Below are 20,787 nucleotides of genomic sequence, written 5' to 3'. Positions count from 1 at the left end.
ACACCTTTGTGAATAAAGGTGTGGGTCAGACTGAGGCTAGGGGCACAAGTTTTCGGAGAGCTATCTCACTTGTGTCGGGCCCTGACATACATACCCACTTCATAACTACACCAGGTTGTGGAGTCTATTTATTTATTCTGCGTACTGCTTCATTTGGCGACCATGAAGGGACCGCTCTGCTCACCTGCTGGTCCAGTTGGGGGCAGATGCCCTCAGGTGCCACGGGGCTGTATACTGTGAGGAGCAGACCACGGCCCGTCAACAAGTGGACAGAAGCGGTATGTATTGATTTATTTTCTTAAGGTTGGCACTGATAAGTCGCATTAAGATGTTTTTGCGCACAGTTTTTCCCAGGGGATTGCAAGCAGACCGCCACCAGGGGTGAGACCGGGGGCAGGGGATCCCTCCAGCTGATAGTGTGGCTCCGGGAGAGAGAAATCACCATTCCGGTGTGGTGTGTCCCGATTTCAGTGTGATGTCTGTTACATCTGGACATGCGTGCTTGTGTGCATATGTGTGTGTATGTGTGAGTGAAACGGTGAAGCACGGCGCGGCGTTGCTAAGAAGCGCGGGTGTGGCGTGGCATTGCTGGGAAGTGCAAGCGCGGCGCAGCATTACTAAGATATGTAGACGCGGCATGGCGGTGCTGGAGAGCGCAGGCGCGGGGCAGCTCTCAGCCGACACTGTCTGATAGAGCAGGCATGCGCATTTGCCTGATAGAACAAGCAATGCACATGTGCGGCACGGGCCATCTCTGGCGAGCGGGGGGAGCGCGCTGCGGGGCTTAAGCCGGGGCTTGAAAAAGTGCTCTAGGCACAGCCTAGCTGATAGCGCAGTGGGCGCGTGGGCATAAGCTGCAGTTTGTAGAGTTGCTTTGAACGCCGCTAGCAGATAAGTGCAGCTAGTAGGAGCCTGGTACAAGTTGGGACTTGCAAGCACCACTTACAAGCATTGCTGGTTAGTAAGGGGCAGAGACCAGCTAAAAGTAGCCAGCAACTCCGGTTGGGCTAAGAGTTAAGTGTTTGTTGTGCGATAACACTGCCCTTCAGTGTTAGAAGCTGTCACTGGGAGATCCTTTGTATTACGGGGTTTGCTGCTTGGTTCTTGTTACAAGTGAGAGGTGATCTGCCCACAGTGGCTGCAGAACTTCAAGCCCAGGCTGGGAGAGTCCAGTCTCCGAGACAAGCTCTACACAGGTGGTTTCATCTTGAACCAAGCCAGTCTCTTCATCCATCAGGGGACTGGGTAGTCATAGAACGGGAGGACGGAGAGAGAGACAGAGAGTTCTTGGGCGGGATATATCAAAGTTCAACAAGTTGCTATCCAGCCTTTGACTGCAAACAACTGCTGGTTGAACGGGCGCTTAGGAACCTCTTGAGGTGGGGTCTAGAAGGGGTAATCCCCTGTTTCATGTGCGGATTGACAACCTTTTGCTGGAAGCCAGACTGGCACACAGCTTGGGTTCTCCTCCGATGCTTGAAGTGTCAGAGGAGGTAGTATTGTGTTTCATATAGACGGAGATCCATGTGTCGTGCATGTACCCCTGAATTACCGAGATACTATAACCCAGGGGTTGAACAAGCAAGGTGTGAAATCGTGAATTTAATCTGTGGGAAAAGCCACCTAGTCCCTAAAACCTGGGACATGTTTGAAGAAGATTGGGAAAGGATAAAGGAGTGGCACAGCCTTAGTATTAAAAAGAAGAACTAAGGAAATTTTTTTTCTTTTCTTTCCTCCCCAGTGGTTTGGATTGAACCCTTAGGAGTTCGTAAATTTATGTGGGACTGGGCAAACAACAAATTAACAACAATTGGTAGTTAATTTATTAATACAATAATATTTTAATATTAAATGTATTATCAATCATTAATTTGGATATTAATATTTTAATTTGGTTATTTGAATAACTATAAGTATTTATTATTTTTAATTTGAATATTTGTATAATTATTAAAATTTTTTTACAAAAAAAAAAAAAAAAAAAAAAAAGGGTGGTTTTTTTCCTTTTTACCTGTGACTTATATTTGAACACTCAGAACTGAATAAGCTAAGTTTGCTCTAAAAGACATAATGGGAGCAAAACAGAGTAAGGAAGTACCCAAGGCCAGCCCTCTAGGATGCGTCTTAGCACACTGGAAAGAAATAGCAGGCAAAGGGGGTGTGGAAAATAAAAAAAGTTTAATCAAATATTGCTCCCATTGGTGGCCACTCTATCGCCTAGAGGAGGGGGCCAGATGGCCTCCTACAAGTACATTTGAATATAATACCTTGTTACAGCTAATGTTATTTCTACGGAGGGAAGGGAAATGGGAGGAGATTTCTTATTGTGATATGTTCTTCTCCCTCCGAAATAACCCTGATTGGCAAAGAGACTGCGGCATCAGGGCCCCCTCTGACCACCTCATTCTGGCTCTTGAAAAAGAAAACAGAAGCAAAATGGGAGAACTTAAATGGTGCTGCTCGGCCTGCAGCATAAGACAGAGATACACCAGGACAGATAAGGTTTATCGCACAGAACTAGAGGAACAAGAACAAGATCTAGGCAACCTATTTAGCCCTCACTTGGGAGGGCAGGGGGGAAGGGGTGGAGACTTGGAAGGGACTTCAGCACCACCTACACCACCTTCTATTCCACCTATCCCACCTGCACCCCCCATTCCATCTATTCTATCTATTCCTCCTATTCCTCCTACTACTTCTACTCCTACTCCTTCTCCTCCTTTGGAGAAGACACCTGCTCCAACCCCTCCAAGCAACCCAATTGCATCCCGAAACAGAGGACAAATATTACAGGCCCCTCTACAGGAGACAGTAACACCACTTGAGGAAAAGATATTAGTTAAGGTGGCCTTCTCCACCCTTGATTTGGAAGCATGGGAAAGGGTTTTGGGAGATTACCAAAATGACCCAGTAAACACTGCTAAACGTCTCTGATACATTATGAAGCAGCACAATCCAGACTGGGGTGATATTCAATTGTCATTAGATGCATTCACTGAAACAGAAAAACAGTTGGTTTTAAAAACAGCAGGGGATCTGGTAGCAGACCACTGTAGACAACAACAAGTGGATCTAAGGGAACACTTTCCACTTCAAGACCCAGGCTGGAACCCGAACCAACCAGAAGAAAGACAGAGGCTAAAGAAGTATCAGGATTGGATTACATTGGGAGTGGAAAGAGCAATGCCTAAAACTATAAATTAGTCAGCTTTATATGCTATTAAACAGGGACCCTCGGAATCCCCCACAGAGTTACTGGACTGCCTGAGAAACGCAATGTGGCGCTATACACCACTGGACGCTGCATCTGATGTGGGGATACAACAACTAATTAGTCTATTTTTGGACAGTCCACTGGGGATATTAGGTGCAAACTCCAAAAAATCCGAGAAGAAGATGCACGGAATTTAGAAACTTTATTGGGGGAGGCTTGGAAGGTCTTTAGCAATAGGGAAGAGGGGTATAAACGAGGGATGAAAAACTTAATAGCAATAGTGCAGAAAGAGCGGAGAGAAAAACGTGAAAGCGGGCAGGGGCCATCCAAGCAAGGCCGTCCTCGATTAGGCAGAAATCAATGTGCAAACTGTAAGAAACAGGGCCATTGGAAGAAGGACTGTCCAGAACGGAAACAGAATTGTTGTAGATTCTGGCGAACCCAATGGGAAGAATGATGATGTCTAACTCCAGTTCAGAAGGCTGAATGATTTCTTTATTAAAATTATGCTATAATACTTTAATATACTATATAAAAGAGGATACTAAAAACTACATGCTACTTTCTCTAACTATCATATCTAACTAACTAACAACTTGTGACCCTGTTCTCCAGAGTCCAGACACAGGTGGATCTGATTGGTCATCAGGCCCTAACAGCCCACCATGATCCAACCAAGCATTCACTCCAGATAAACGATTCTCCAAACACATTCCACAAGAGAAAAAGAAGGAGCAGAAATAGAAATTGTTTTCTCTTTCACTTCTCTCTGTGCACCTTTATAAAAATCCTGAGAGAAAGAGAAATGTGCTTGTCACATATCACTGTTTTAGTATAAATAAAAAAAAAAAAAAAAAAACAACTTCATCTGCAATTCTTCTGCAGGGCCCTGCAAAAGAGAGCAAACACATCTCAAGAGGTCCGCTTATAATTTTGCTAGTTATCAATCAAAAGCCAAATCAGATGCTGATGTGGAATGTTCAAAGAGATCCTTTACCTGCAAACCATCTGTCAAATCTCTAAAAAAAAACTTACAACATAAAATGTAGTGGTGAATTTCGGGGGGGGACCCCCCGGGGGTGTCCCCGGGGGGCCCCCCCTAGGCTGCGTGTTCGCTGGTAGCAGCAGGCAGGCAAGGAGACTCCACACGGCTTCTGAGGGTGCTAATTAGATGAGGGTTTATTGGGGGTCCTACCCCCGGGAGGCAGCATGGTTTCTGAGGGAGAGGGGGGGAAAGGGGAGTGAGGGGGGAAAGGGGAGGGGGAGAGAGGGGCTGGGGGAGCCCCGGCCAGGAGAGCCAGCAAAGAGAGCGAGAAATGTTCCCCCGGCACACTTAACAGGGAGATTAAAAATGGGTGCAGAACAGATTGGGCCAATGGGATTACAGACACATGATACTTCAGGGGAGGATCACAGGCTTGGAATAAACCATACATTTTCGAGGGGCGAGACAGAGCATACCATTTAACTAAAATATAACACCACAATAAAAACCCAAACAACAATGAAAAGAATGCTCAAATTTCAAAGTCCAAACAGCTGATTCTCAGGAGAAGGTGTCCATTGATTCGAAACATTGATCTTGACATCCTCAAAAGTCCTTCTCAATGCTGAAACAGAGAACTGCTGAATCCTGGAACAAAACAACTGAAGAAAGTCCAAACAACAATTAAAAACCCATTTAAAAAAAAACCAAATGCGACATCTTATAATTATCAAACACCAAAACACTAAATGTCATCCCAGAGACTGCAACAACTGATAAAACCAACTCTGGGCTGATTGTCAACCATGCAAACATACCTTTCTAGTGCAAAAATGTGGATATTCTCAGTTCAGTCAAAGAGAAAAGAGAAGGTTTTTAAACCAGGCAAAGAGCCTGAGAGACAGTTGGAAAGGAATGTAAATAATCCTCTAATCTATCTTGTTGTTCACATTGTCTGGAGATATGTTCTGCCACTGTGCGTCATTCACTGCACACCAGTGGTGTGAGATGTTTTTACTCTAGGACCAATGAAATTAGTCTGCACGATGTCCTCTATAAATAGAGCGGCACATTTGAAATAAATCAGTCCATTCTCTAGCCTTTGACTTAGAGTCTTCTCGTTACCGTCCTGCTCTACAGCAACATCTGGTGGACCCCGACTGTTACTGCAGCCTCGGCTAAGGACCCGAGCCCCTGCGCCTTGCAGGGGTTGCTCTGCGGCTGCGGCTGCTCGCCAGGACCCTGGAGGCTCCGGCCGGACACCTTTACCCTCCTGAGAGAGGTAACGCTGAAACCGCGTGCCTTCTGGAGAAGGCTTGGTCCTGTTTGAACTGCGGATCGGCTCTTAGAAGCCGAGGGCTGAGCGGGACGGTTTTCCCTGAAGTAGTGGACTGTCTGTCTCTTGCAGTGGACGTCTGCAAAGGGAGGGTTTCCTAACAATGGGGAACCAGTTATCTACGGCTGAATGGTTGTTCATGACCGCGTGGCGGACTTGCACCCCTCACACAGGGGTCCAGGTCACTGATAATGAGCTCGTCACGCTCTTGAGTTGGGCTCGGGACCATGGATTCCCTGCGGACCCTGAACGCGCCTTTGATCGTAAACTCTGGTGCGACTTGGGCCGATACCTCCTGAAGGAGATGCACAAAAAGGACGCTACAGCGTCCATGCTGTTCGCTGTGGCAAGCACATTTCTCTCTCTCTCAGGATTTTTATAAAGGTGCACAGAGAGAAGTGAAAGAGAAAACAATTTCTATTTCTGCTCCTTCTTTTTCTCTTGTGGAATGTGTTTGGAGAATTGTTTACCTAGAGCAAATGCCTGGTTGGACCACGGTGGATTGTTTGGGCCTGATGACCAATCAGATCCACCTGTGTCTGGACTCTGGAGAACAGGGTCACAAGTTGTTAGTTAGTTAGATATGATAGTTAGAGAAAGTAGCATGTAGTTTTTAGTATCCTCTTTTATATAGTATATTAATGTATCATAGCATAATTATAATAAAGAAATCATTCAGCCTTCTGAACTGGAGTTAGACATCATCATTCTTCCCATTGGGTTCGCCGACATCTACAACAGTTCGCAATCTCGGAGTGCATCTACACGGCCTTGTGTGGCAAGACCCCAAAGAGCAGTGACTCTGAATGGGAGCACTCGGGAAATGAGGATGCCGTCTCAGTTTGCAGCGGCGTCTCAGGAATCAGTGAGTGCCAGGCAGGCGGGGTGGTGCCCAGGCCCACCCCGGCACACAGCGGGGCTGTGAGAGATGTTGGGACGCCCCGCGGACCTTATATGTCACCGGGAATTCATGCTAAGCCCAAATATTCCCATGCCTGTCACTACGTTCAGCCAAGATATTCTTTGCCAACAGATCCGTCGCTGATTGCGCAGCATTCGTCACTGGGACCGGCTGCACAGACGCACTCTACTTTGAGCGCGGTGCCAGTGACATCATCCGCCTTTCAGGCGGCGGCGAGGGTGCCTTTGTCGCAACTATCAATTTCAGCACACCCGACACTGCACGGCTTGTTGGGGGCTGTCCCGTCTTCGCCGCGACAGCCTGAAGCCTGTCTGTTGGTGGAGCAGACGGCTCCATTGATTCAGCCATTGCTGGCCCCCCTTTCTGAACTGCAGGTGGGGGGAGGGGCGGCGCAGCCCACGGCACATCACGCAGTGGGGGCTAGAGCCCCCCTGACTCCTTCATTATTAACTATGGAGCCTGCACAGATGTACGGGTCCCACCCCCAAGTGTCGCCGGGATCGGGGATGGAGTCTTTGATCCATCCCCTGGCATGCCCCCCGCCATCTGCGGGGGCCCCGGCTCTTCCAACGGGACAGGCACAACCGCCTCCTGGTATGCCCCACGGCGTGCCGGGAGCACCGGCTGACTTGATTTCTTTTGCAGTGCCGGCATCAGATGTGCAGCAGCACATCCTGGGCGGGACCACCACGACGTACTCCGTCCTACCCTCTGTGGGACTGGCTCCCGCGTTGGGAGCGGGGGCTGTTCCCCCCGCCCCGTCCATCATAGCACCACCCCTGCTGGCCGCGGGGTTTGTTGCTTCGCCCGCTGCCCCGCCCGCTGTGGCAACGACAGCATTGCCTCTGCCCTTCGTTTCTCTCGCTGGTCCGGCAGCGGCAGCAGCTATGCGTCCTGCTTCAAGTGCTGCGGCTTCGGTGCCTGTACTGCCTGCTGCGTTCCAGCAGCCAGCACCGTTGGTGTCCCCAATGACTGTAGCCTTGGCGCAGGCCCCACCCACTGTGTCGCAGGCTCTGGCTGATCCCTTCATGCCGCCGCCTGCGATTGGATGATCCGCTGAACTGCCGGTCACGGCTGCGGTTCCCACCCCTTTACCGACGGCTGCCCCCCCCCTTCTCGAAGGCTGTGGGCTCGGAAGCTGTGCCCGGTCCTTCTGTTTCATGGTCAACAGCCACTTCTCCAGCCTCAGTGCCTCCCACCAGTCCGCCCTCCCCCGCGGATCATAGCCTGTCTTGCTTGCCCCCGTCCCAGGTGGCGGGCAGTGACAGCGATGATCTGTCCTGCTCCACTCCGCCACGGGGGCGTGACCGGATGTCGGAACGCCGCCGCCGCCGGGGGCAACAGGTATCTCACAGAGATCTGTGGATGCTGCCCCCCTGTCGGGTGTCTGTGCGGCCGATAAATCCCCGCCGCTTCTGGGAAGCGGTCAGAGAACGGGCTTTGGAGGCTTGTGATTGGGATTTGATAGAGCGGGTGGGGAAGCCTGGTGGTGCGGTCTTGAACCCACCGATCCAGGACAAGGAGACCGTAGCTACTAGTCAGTTGGTTCCTCTGGCCTCTCTGGAAGTGGCACAAGAGGATGAGGGCGATGAGGCATCATCACAACGTAAGCTTCTGGTCTTTCCCGTGCACAAGGCTGACCCGAATTCGGGACAGCAGGATAGACACGAGGTTATGGCCTGGAAGGTTGTGCAGGATTTACAGGATAAGGTGGCAAAATATGGGTTGGGCTCTGTTCCATTGATGCAAGTCCTCAGAGTGATAAACACTGACCTGCTGGCTCCCTATGATATTAAACATCTGGCCTCTGTGTTGTTCCAACCTGTGCAGCTTGACCTTTTTATGAACAACTGGAGGAGGCTGGCCGAAAGGGTTGCAAATGAGAATGCGCATTACCCCCAGATGGACCCTAGATTCTGTGTGGGGGTGGATGCGCTCATGGGGCAGAATGCCTTTGCCAATCCTGATGTTCAGGCTACTTGGCATCCCATCATACTTGAGCAGGCCCAGAAGGTGGGCTTTACGGCATTGATGAAAACTATGGAGACAGCCGCTCCCAAACAACGATATGCAAAGATAATACAGGGAGCCAAAGAATTGTTCTTGCCATTTGTTGAAAGGCTTGCAGCTGCTTTGGAAAAGCAGATCGAAGATGAAAATTTGAGGCATGTTTTGTGCAGGACTTTGACAAGGGACAATGCAAATGATGACTGCAGGAAAATTATAAATGCGTTGCCAGGTGACCCATCTTTGACAGACATGGTCGAAGCTTGTTCCAGGGTCAGTATGGTGGACCATAAAATGTCTGTTTTGGCAGCAACATTGCAGGCAGGTCTGCCATTCTCAGGGACTGGTCGACGCAAGAAGGAAAAAAAGAAGGGCAAGCAGGCACAGGGGACAAAAGTGAGGAAAGGGCCAGACTCTAACTTCTTGTGTTCCAGGTGTGGGAAGCCAGGTCATTTTGCAAACAAATGCAAGTCTGCTTACCATACCAACGGTAAGCATTTGATGGAAACGGGGGAAAGAGCGCACAAGTGGTCCCCCAGGGCACAGCATCAGTACAGGGTGTCTCAGCCGACTCAGCGCAAGCACCTGCGGCTCTGCCAGGGTGGATGTACACACCGCAGCAGCAGTCATCTTAGATTCTAGTAAGGTGCATAAGATTCCTTTGAATGCATTCGGGCCTTTAGGTCATGGATTGAGTGCATTGTTGATAGGACGATCTAGTGCTACCCTTTTGGGAATCTTTGTGCACCCGGGTGTCATTGATTCTGATTTTACGGGCCAAATTTGTGTCATGGTTTCCACACCCTCTCCTCCTGTCGTTATTCCGGCAGGGACCCGCATTGCTCAACTTGTGCCTTTCCAGTCATATGTTCCCAGGGCAGATCAACGGACGCGTGGGGATGGTCGTTTTGGATCCACGGGACCGCTGCAAATCTTCTGGTCTGCGGTCATTTCTGCTGACCGTCCGCAGATGACGTGCTCTGTGATTCTACCAGGTGCCAGCCCTCCTTGGATTCAGCTGCAAGGTTTGATCGACACTGGAGCTGACGTGACAGTTGTCTCCTCTTCTGCGTGGCCTCCTAAGTGGCCTCTGGACTCTGTGGGAGCAGCCATCGAAGGGTTGGGGGGCGCGGCGGAGACATTTTTGAGCCGGCAGGCCATGTTGATCAAAAATCCAGAAGGGCAGACTGCTAAGGTTCGGCCCTATGTTACTGCAGCTCCAATCACTCTCTGGGGACGGGATGTGCTGGCGGCCTGGGGGGTGCGGATCAGAACGGGTTTTTGATAGGGGTCACTGCGCAGAAGGGCGCAGAATATCCTATGCTGCCTTTACGGTGGCTGGTGACCAGACCTGTCTGGGAAAATCAGTGGCCCCTACCACATGAAAAGTTAGTCGCCCTTCATGATTTGGTTCACGATCAGCTTTGCCAGGGACACATTGAACCTTCTACCAGTCCCTGGAACACTCCTGTTTTTGTAATCAAGAAAAAGTCGGGGAAGTGGAGGCTGTTACAGGACCTCCGGAAAGTTAATGCAGTCATGGAGAGTATGGGGGCATTGCAGCCTGGTATGCCCTCACCTACCATGCCCCCCACGGGATGGAAAATCTTAATCATTGATTTAAAGGATTGTTTTTTTACAATCCCCTTGCATCCCGATGACAGGCCGAAATTTGCCTTTACCGTGCCTGCCATCAACAATGCTGAGTCTGTGCGGAGATATCAATGGACAGTTTTGCCACAGGGCTGCAAGAACAGTCCGACTATTTGTCAATGGTATGTGGCTCAAGCCTTGTCCGGAGTCCGCGAGCAGTTCCCTGACATGTATTGTTGTCATTATATGGATGACATCCTGGTAGCGGCACCCACTCAGGAAGAACTGCTGAAGGTACAGCCTCAGTTGTTTGCCGCCTTGCATTCTTATGGACTGCAAGTGGCTCCGGAAAAGGTTCAAAGCCATCCTCCTTGGAAATACTTAGGGGTCAAGATTCTTGAACGAACTATTCAGCATCAAGAGGTGCAATTCCCAAAGTCTATTGCGACCCTGAATGATGCTCAGAAATTGCTTGGGGTGATCAATTGGTTACGTCCCTATCTGGGACTGACCACAGCGTGGATGTCCCCGCTGTTCAACCTTTTAAAGGGGGACCCAGATATGAGTTCACCCCAGAAATTGACTCCCAAAGCACGACAAGCGCTAGAGGAGGTCCAACAGGCTTTGTCTGCTTGTCAAGTTTATCAAGTAGACCCTTCCATTGATATCACTGTTTTTATTACTTGTCCAGACGATCATCCCACAGGTATCATTGGCCACTGGAATGACAAATGGCCTGATCCTTTGCACATCTTGGAATGGATTTTTTTGCCCCATCAATTCAAAAAGACAGCGTCTTTGCTGATGGATTTATTTGCTCAGTTGATAATCAAAGGCCGTTATCGGTGTTTGCAACTGATGGCAGCTGATCCCGCGAGGATCGTTCTTCCAGTGGAGTGGAACACTTTTGAATGGTGTTTTATTAACAACGCTCCCTTGCAAAGCACGCAGCAAAATTTTCTAGGGCAAATCGTTTACCATCTGCCCAGTCATAAATTACTGCAACTGACAAAGACAACTAGTCTGTCCTTACGACCAAAAAACAGTCGAGTGCCAGTGCGGGGACCTACCGTCTTTACCGACGGTTCAGGGAAAACAGGAAAGGCCATTGTGACCTGGAAGGATGAGTCTGGATGGCAAGTGCTGGAAGGCCACGTGTCCGGCTCAGCTCAGTTGGTGGAACTGAAAGCTGTTGCAATGGCATTTCAGAGATTTTCTCAGATGCCTTTGAATTTGGTCACTGACTCTGCTTATGTTGCAGACATAACCCAGCGGTTGGACTGCTCACTGCTGAAAGAGATCAACAGTGCAGTTTTGTTTCAATTGTTGAGAGCCTTGTGGTGTGCAATTCCAGCCCGGGTTCATCCGTACTACATCCTGCACATTCGGAGTCATACCACGCTACCAGGTTTTATAACACAAGGTAACGCCAGGGCTGACAGGTTGGTCAACCCAGCATGGGTGGCGCCTCAGCCTGACAGAATTGCGCAAGCCAAGGCATCGCATGATTTCTTTCACCAAAGTGCACATACTTTGCAGAAGCAATTAGGTTTGACCTCAACCGAAGCTCGTGACATTGTCAGTTCTTGCGCTGACTGTCATGGGTTTGCTGCACCTTTACCGGCAGGGGTGAACCCCAGAGGCCTAAAGGCCTTGCAGCTTTGGCAAACAGATGTTACACACATTGCCAAGTTCGGTCGATTCAAGTATGTGCATGTGTCTGTTGACACCTTCTCTTCTGCCATGTGGGCATCTGCTCACACAGGGGAGAAGGGTTGCGACGTGATTGCCCATCTGCTCACACAGGGGAGAAGGGTCGCGACGTGATTGCCCATTGGAGGATGGCTTTCGCAGTTTTGGGAATACCTTCGAATGTGAAAACTGACAATGGCCTTGGCTATGTCTCACAGAAGACGCGTCAGCTTTTACATTTGTGGAGAGTCTCTCACAAATTTGGCATTCCGCATTCTCCAACAGGTCAAGCCATTGTTGAACACGCTCATGGTACTCTAAAGCGTGTTCAGGAAAGACAAAAAGGGGGAATGCCAGGGGAGACCCCACACAGTCGGTTGGAGAAAGATTTATATACAATCAACCATTTAACAGTGCCAAAAAACACAGAGATTCCTGTTATCTTGAATCATTTTCTCTCATTGCATCCAGCGGGTGAGACGCACCTGCCCCGAGCAAAGGTCTGGGTGCGGGACCTTGCCACAAATAAGTGGGAAGGCCCATGTGACCATATTACTTGGGGCTGCGGGTATGCATGTGTCTCCACAGGTACTGGGGTACGGTGGATACCTGCGAGGTGTGTTCGCCCTGACCTGCGACAGCAGAAACAGAATGTGGTCAGCAGATGACCTTCAAACGGTGACCGTGGTGCTGACCATCCATTGCAGTCTTCAGATGATGATCAAGACACCAACCATCAGCCAGCTGGTCCCTCCACGAGTGGAGAGTGAACATTTGCTTTGTTTCCAGAAACAGACTGTTGACGAGTTAGGCTGCCTGTGTAACACGCAGACTAACAATGTTTTGGGGTTGGTGATGGGTTTTAGAATTATTAGTTAAGTGTATAAAGAATTTATAGTATAAGAATAAGTTAAAATCTCTTTGACTTTTCTGAACCAATGTCCGATGGGGGTTTTGACTGTCAACTGATAAACCTCGGAGTTGTGATTGTCCTCTTTCCTGCAAGGGGCCCCGCAGGAGGGTGACAAACACTGCCTCCTTCTTTAAACAAAAAGGGGGAAATGTGGATATTCTCAGTTCAGTGAAAGAGAAAAAAGAAGGTTTTCTAACCAGGTGAGAGCCTGGGAGACAGTTGGGAAAGAATGTAAATAATCCTCTAATCTATCTTGTTGTTCACATTGTTTGGAGATATGTTCTGCCACCATGCGTCATTCACGGCACACCAATGGTGTGAGATGTTTTTACTCTAGGACCAATGAAATTAGTCTGCACGATGTCCTCTATAAATAGAGCGGCACATTTGAAATAAATCAGTCCATTCTCTAGCCTTTGACTTGGAGTCATTCTTGTTACTGTCCTGCTCTACAGCGACACAAAAAACCATCACCAAATTTAAAAAAAAACGTGAAAAAAATCTCTGAAATGCCATGGCCGAAACTCTTAAATCAACCACTTTTTTTTGTGGTTTTTTGTCTTTTCAACCACCTCTATTTAATTAATCTTAAATCTAATTTCAATGAATTTCTTTTTTTTTTTTTAAATCTTGGAATCAGAACGCCCAGCAAGTTGCAGGCTTTAAGACCCTGTGCAGTTGGCGGCCCCGGTCCATGCAGGCGGAGCCAAGATCCCAAACCTGGCCGTGGGGGGCACAGGGCCCTCTGGCCGGGGGGCTGGACAAATTGGCCCCAGCCCGGCTGGTGGGGCGGGGTCTTCATCTTCACAGCCCGCCCCCACCATGCAGCCAGTGTCATGGCAAGTCCCCCAGGATTCCGTTCATCCCGCACTGTGCCTGGCCGTGGCTGCAGCCACAGCCTCTTGGGACGCAGCTGCTTCCGCCCCTCAAACGAGAGCATGACACAAGAACTGCCCCAGGGCTCAGCAGAGAAGGTGTTTTCCCCAGAGAAATGTTGATTCTCAGGACCTGCGGCACGGCTGGGCCAGCACACAGCTCTCTGACCCCTGGCGGCAGCACCCCCACCCTCTCCGGGCACAAGACCAGCGGCAGCATGTCCAGAACTCATCCCCCCCGCCCCCCAAACACGAACGGAAGGGGTGAGGGGCCCCGAGCTCCGGCGAGAATCCCCCACCCAAGCAAGAATTGGACCAAGGACTGCTGGGTGGGTGGTCTTCCGTGTCCGACTCCTGAGGATCTCGTCCCAGATGGCAATATGCAGGTTTGCCGAACGCCTCTTCAGATAACTTCTTCTATAACGGAGAACTTATCTTCAGGAGGTCGTAGCGAGCCGAGGCAGTGACAATTCACGATGAATGCTGCTCTCTAGGGTGCAGGATACTAGTACGCAAGTTCGATATGCCATGTATTACAGCCTGAGGTTCCCGTGGTCTATCCTACCCCAGTTGCTGTAGGTGTCCTGGATAGCACTGGGCTGATAAGCACAACCTGTCCAGGTCTCTCAGGCAAACTCCCAGCCACAGGCAATCTTAGCAAAGCAGCTCAGCTCTTAAGTGAGATCAGCTCTTTGGTGAATTCAGCTCTTCAGTGATTTCAGCTCTTTGCTTGCTAAGGTGCCAAAGGCAGATGCAGGGAGAGAGAGGAGAAGGCTGTATGAGGTTCCACAGCGGTGTCTTTATTGGCAGCTCCTGCGAAGGGTTTCAGTGACAGCTCTTCTGCCGAACTGGGCAGAGATGGGGTTTTATATAGGGTGCAGGGGTGTTGGAAATGGCCCAATAGCAAGGGTCGAGGTGAATATGACCTATAGTCTTACAGAGAGATAACGAGGGTCTGAAGGCAGAAGAGGGGCTTCTTTGGTCCAGTCATCATGAGTAGGCATTTCTTATCTTAGGCAAGTGACTACCAGGGAGGCCTTGCAGGGCCTCTGGCTGCTACACCCCACATTGGGCACCAAAATCTGTCTAGGTTTGGAAAGACAGGTGTCTGTTAAGGAAGGCAGAACCCTCCCCTGAAATGGAAAAATGTAGACCCCTTCCCTCCGAATTGTTATAAATTTGAAATTAAGGGGGGCTTTCAGGCAAAAATATGGGAGCAGGAATAACAATTCTTTATTAGGGAATAAAATAAAAAGATAAAATAAACAATGCAGTAAACCACAATAACACTGACAGAATCCGAATACAACCTGACACCCTGTTGGACAGGGTGTTGGTAGCAGTACAATTGGAATTGTGGCTGCAGTCCTCCTGGAGTGTCAGGTGTGGTTCTGTTGGAGTAGCAATCCTGTAGAAAAAGGTGTAGTCTTCCTCTGAAGAGGCAGTGGAAGAGGCAGCTGTTCCTCTGGAAAAATCCAACACAGAAAAAAAAGCTATGCTGGTGGGCCAGAATCTCAGGACTATATGCAGGTAGGAATGCTTGGCTTCTCCCTCTGGGCGGACCATCTCACAATGGGATGTTATAGTTCTTATCAGTCATGCAATGACTTTCAATAGCCCATTATCAGCAGATGTCTCCCCTGAGTGAGGACAGGTTTTGGAAGAGATAAGGAAAAACTGCCCACTTAACACAAGACAACTGCCATACAGATAGCAAATAGAATGCATCTTGCTTTTCAGTCTGGGACAGAGAGAAAGAGAGAGGTTGAAGAAGGGGGAGGGGTGGTAGGCAGACTCTGGGATGTTGGAATGTGGGATGATGATGTCTTGGTGCTGGAGGAGGAAAGGAGTTTGAATGCAGTTTCTGTATGAGGGGCAGGGAAGTGTCTTAACACATAGTTATTTGGAGGTTGTTCAATGCCGAATTGGGATCCAGGAAGGTTTACCAGAACAAGCCCTCCTTGAAGGGAAAAGAGGATATGTTGACTAAGGAAAAAGAATGTCAGGAGCACCTGGGGATGCCAGGTTAAAGGTTGTCAAGGTTAGGAGGTGTTTGGCCGCTCTTGTGCGAGCGGCAAGGTCTCGGGGGCTGCGGCAAGGGCTGATTCATGGGGGTTGGGAGCTGGCTTGGTTGTGCCAGGGTCCCGGAAGGTGCAGGGTTGCCGGATTCACTCGCCGGCCCGGTGGCGGTGCTGGGTGTGGATCGCGCTGGTTTGCCGCTGAGGAGCAGGTTGGCTCACTGGCGGACCTACCAGAGATGACTCCCAGCTTGCTAAGTTCCCGAGTCCAGGATGGTATACTCAGACCCGGCAAGTGGTTCCAGGGGGAGAAAGAGAGAGAAGAGAAAGAGAAAGAGAAAGAGAAAGAGAAAGAGAAAGAGAAAGAGAAAGAGAAAGAGAAAGAGAAAAAGAGAAAGAGAGAGAAAGAAAGGGAGAGAGAGAGAAAGAGAGAGAGATAACGAGCAAGAGGGAGGCTAGGTATGCCCCCAGCGTCCCCTCGCCGATGGCTGTCTGTGAGTTCCCCTCCCTGTTCCCATTAGGGCAGGGTCCGCCCTGGCCGGGGAAGCTGAGATGCAGTGGTGGCAGTGGGGGAGGGGCAAGGGACAGTGTTAAAAGCATTGCTGTGAAAAGAGGGAGAGGGGCCAGTGCTAGAATTAAGATCAAGGCAGAGATAGCCTTAATCTCTAGCTGGCTCTCCATACCTCACAAAGATGTTCATTTTTAAAGCAATTTTTTTTTGTCTGTTTCTTTTCTTTTTTTTTTTTTGCAGTTAGGAGTTTTTGTTCTGAGGAATGAGTCTGTAATGCTAAAACAGTTAAACGTTGCCAAAAGGGTAAAAAGCAATAGATGTGATTCATCTCATATTAAAATTGGCTTGGCCTTCCTTGTTTAACTAATTGTGGCTCAAAAAAAAAAAAAAAAAGAAGAATTTGCCTCTGCAGCTGTTAGTACATCTGGATACAAGAGGAAGAGGCAGCTGAGGAAAAAAGCTTTTTGCTAAACCTAGGAAGTTTTGGAAAAAGCTGATGTAGTTTTGTCTCCCTTTTATCACTTTCCCTGTGCTATTAAGAAGTCCATTTCAGGTACTACTGAAGCAGCAATCTGAACCAGGGAAAGAGGGTGGATTCATGCCAGCAGAATCAAAAGACTTGTGAAGGAACCTAAAAGTGGACTATCACATCTAAACCAGGTGATACAAAATTTACTTTCAAACAGGGACTGGGTGGTAATGGTTTGGGACCCCCCAAATGATCCAAAGAATGTACAATCACACCTAATTGGGAAATAAGGCCAAGCTTACATCATTAGTTTCAAACACTGCCTGAAAAATCCCGGAGACACCTCCGACACCTCCTTGGGGACGAATACTTCCACTTCAAACAGGAGGATCAGGACAGTTTTGGTCAAAGAGTTCTCATGTTCTTGCCTTAGCCTGTGACTTATACAAAGAAGAAGGGAAATTACAATTTCAATCAGTGCCATACTGTATACTATGTTTGATTCATCCCAATACTGGACACGCTAGCTGGGTTATAAGTAAATGTTTAAATTGTAGTAATAATTGGTATTGTAGTTCACAAAATCTATGCTCTCATTGCAGGAACTGGTGCGCGGCTTCACGTTACTTTTCTCGGCCCTGGTCAGCTCTCGAGCGCCCGGCTTGGGCGTCTCAGCTTTTCATCGGGGCCGGGGCTCGCCACAGTTCCCGGGCACTTTTGCTGCCGTGCTCCGGGGTGGGCTGTTGGCTGCACTTCACCATTGTCGCGAGGGAAGAAATAAAGAGGCAGGGAATTCATCCAAATCCGTCTGCGTGGCATCTGGATGCTTTATTGGCAGCGAGAGCTGCAGTGGAAAAGCTGCAGCCCGCTCCCAGCTGTGCATGGACGCAAATGGCCTCGAGCATGCCGAGGAGTGGGATGAAATAGGGGAGAGACAGGGCGGATGGGGACCCTCCCGCCCAATGGGTACAGACATTGTGGTGATGACGTGTACTGCAGCGACCAATGGGAACATGGCAGGGGTGGACAAGGGCTTTGGGGTGAGTGGGACTGCGAGAACGGGGAGACGGGCACGGAAACCGCAGGAGTAGGGGAAAACCCGGGAGATGCACGAGGGTACAGAGAACTGGAAAACTAACAAAGAAAAAAACCCATAATTTGAACCCAAACCCAGGATGCAACACTGGTGAGTACCAAATTTATCCCCTATCCAGATAGAACTCAAAACAACTGAAGTAATAACTTTGTTTTGTGGATGGGAATTATTAGGGCCTGTTGAATGAGAGATACCCGAGGAACGGTGGGAAACCAAAGTCAGTGTCAAAAATTATTTGTCTAGAAATTTGTAAAAAGGAAGTAACAAGGGAAAAAGAGGGCAAGCCTGGATTGACCACTGTACTCGCCATCGAGAAGATCATATACACCTGCTATCAGTTGCAACTCCATAGGCAGGGAAAGTGGGGGTATAAGCCATACCAGACCTCTGTTATTCCTGTTTCTGTCTCCCATTTGTTGTCTTTTACCTTTCGAGATACCAGCAAGACCGTGCCACAAATGCTACAGAAAGTATTACATGGGAAGAAACCAAAGTTCCTTTTTTGTTACACACACCCATGTCAACAGCCACTGTTATGACCCATCCAAATTAAGTACCTGCAGGCAAAATGGGGAAAAATATTGGATTACAAGAAACTTAGGAAAAAGTGGTAATAGACAAAGAGTTGAATGTCCAAAGGGAGAGAGATGGATTTGTTTTACATTTGATCTTAGGGATATAGTCCAAGATTCGGTAAAAAAGGCAATTAGTAAACAAAAAGGTAAAACCAGCACAGCAATCTAGCTCTGTATTAACCCCAAATTATATACTGAATCATATTATAGGACTCCAAGCAGTCATAGAGAAGATAACAAACAAAGCTGCTCAGGCATTGGAATTAATATCAAATCAGCAAAGCCAAACAAATACTGTAGTGTATCAGAATAGGTTCGCTTTAGACTATTTATTGGCTAAAGAAGGGGGTGTTTGTGGAAAGTTTAATAGATCAAATTGTTGAAAATAGAAGACAACGGGGAAGTCACCCTGGAAAAAGCTAAAGATATCAGAAAAATAACCCAGGTACCGGTCCAAAATTGGAAAACAATGTTTAAAACTATCTGGTGGGGTAATGTATTTGGGATAGGATGGTGGAAGAAATTAGGATTCTTCCTTTTATATGTTACAACTGTTTTTATGTTTCTTCCTTGTTTAATCCCATATTTTATTTGATTACCAGCATAGTCCAAAGAATGCAAGTGGACAAGAAATATTGCTCAAGCCAAATGATTTACAAAGAATAATAGGGGGAATTGTGAAAAATGCATATTATATGATTGGCTCTTTGCAAATGTTAAAATGAACACGATATGTGTTATGCTGGAAAGTTATGCTGTATTAGTCTCTTTTAAGTAGTGCTGTATTCATCTCTTTTAAGTATTGTGGTAAATATAGTTTTTAGGCTATAGCCTTATATTAAAATAGAAACTGTGATGTGTGAAAAATGCATATTTTATGATTGGCTTTTCGCAAATATTAAATTGGATGCTATATGTATTATGTTATATTGCTTAGAAGTGATGTATTTACATTGTGATAGTATGGTAAATGTAGCTTTGTAGTTAAAATAGAAACCATGTATGTGGGGTTTAAAAAAAAAAAAAATGAGATACTCGCTTTGAAAGAACAATCCCAAAACACCTAAATCTTCCAGAGAAGAGGAATTTATGGTTCACTAAGACCTGCTTTAACCACTGATTCTCAAAATGTGCCTTTCAGGTTGGCTCTGACAGAGCCCCTCCATCTTCGTGATACCACGTGGCATTTTGTGTCAGTGAACCCCAAGGAATCTGGTACTTGGGGAAACAACCGTAGTAAGTATGTCATCCTTGGGGACACCGAACACACACCTTTAGATATTCACATTCTCCCAGGCCTTGTGACATCAGATCCGGGGAAACTCATCCTTTGGCTGCATTGTATTCACCCACCAGTGTACCGGCCCAAAGGCCAAGTCATTGCCCACGCCATCCCAGTGCCTGAGACTTCATGGAGCCAGAGACAGAGGAAAAACACATATCATGCCATCACCTGGATTCAGGTACTGGGGGTCGAAAAACCAAAGATCTCATGCAGGTTACACCGGGGGGGGGAGTGCAATACCTTTGTTGGACTCGTAGACACGAGGGCAGATGTGACTGTCATTCCCTCCCGGGGAGGGCCGTCACATTGGGAGTTGCAGGACGTGGCTGGACATGTACAAGGTGTTGGGGGCATTCAATTAGCGAAACAGTCAAGGAGTGTCGTCCAAATTGAGGGGCCGAATGGGCAATTAGCTTCTATATGCCCATTCGTTTTAGATTATACGGAACCCTTGTGGGGGAGAGACCTGATGGCCCAGTGTGGGGTCAGAATTGACATCCCAGAGACCCCCCAGGTTTTTCGGGCAGCGGTCACTGAAAAGCGCGCTACCCAGAAACTCAATTGGAAAACAGATTCTCCAGTCTGGGTAGAACAGTGGCCGCTCAATAAACAAAAATTAAAGGCGCTCGAGGAGCTCGTAGACAAGCAGCTAAAAAAGGGGAAAATCCAGGAAACCACATCTCCTTGGAATTCCCCCGTCTTTGTAATTAAAAAACAGGCAAAGACGAATGGTGGCTCCTCCACGATCTCCGTCAAATTAACAGCATAATCGAAGACATGGGGTCTTTCCAGCCAGGGATGCCATCCCCAGCAATACTCCCCCAAAATTGGAATTTGGCCATGATTGACATTAAGAGCTGGTTTTTTTAAATTCCCCTTCACCCTGACAATGCACCACGCTTTGCCTTCACGGTTCCCACCATTAACCAAGAAGCCCCAAGGAAGAGATACCACTGGAAAGTTCTTCCTCAGGGAATGAAAAACAGGCCATGTATTTGCCAGTGGTACGTCTCTTCCTTACTGTCTCCAGTCCGTGCAGCCATAAAGGATGCCATCATCCTTCATTAGATGGATGACATTTTAGTGTGTGCCCCAAATGAAGACATACTTACCCACGCGCTTGACCTGACAATCAATTCTTTGGTTGTTGTAGGGTTCGGGCTCCATGAAGAAAAGGTTCAGAGGATGCCACCTTGGAAGTACCTGGGCCTGGAGATTGGGAAGCGGACCATTGCTCCACAAAAATTAGCCATCAAGAATAACATCAGGACTTTGGCTGATGTCCAGCAACTGTGT

This window comes from Anomalospiza imberbis, chromosome W (assembly GCF_031753505.1).
Source record: "Anomalospiza imberbis isolate Cuckoo-Finch-1a 21T00152 chromosome W, ASM3175350v1, whole genome shotgun sequence".
Classification (NCBI taxonomy): Eukaryota; Metazoa; Chordata; class Aves; order Passeriformes; family Viduidae; genus Anomalospiza; species Anomalospiza imberbis.
Note: the sequence above shows the minus strand (reverse complement) of the source record.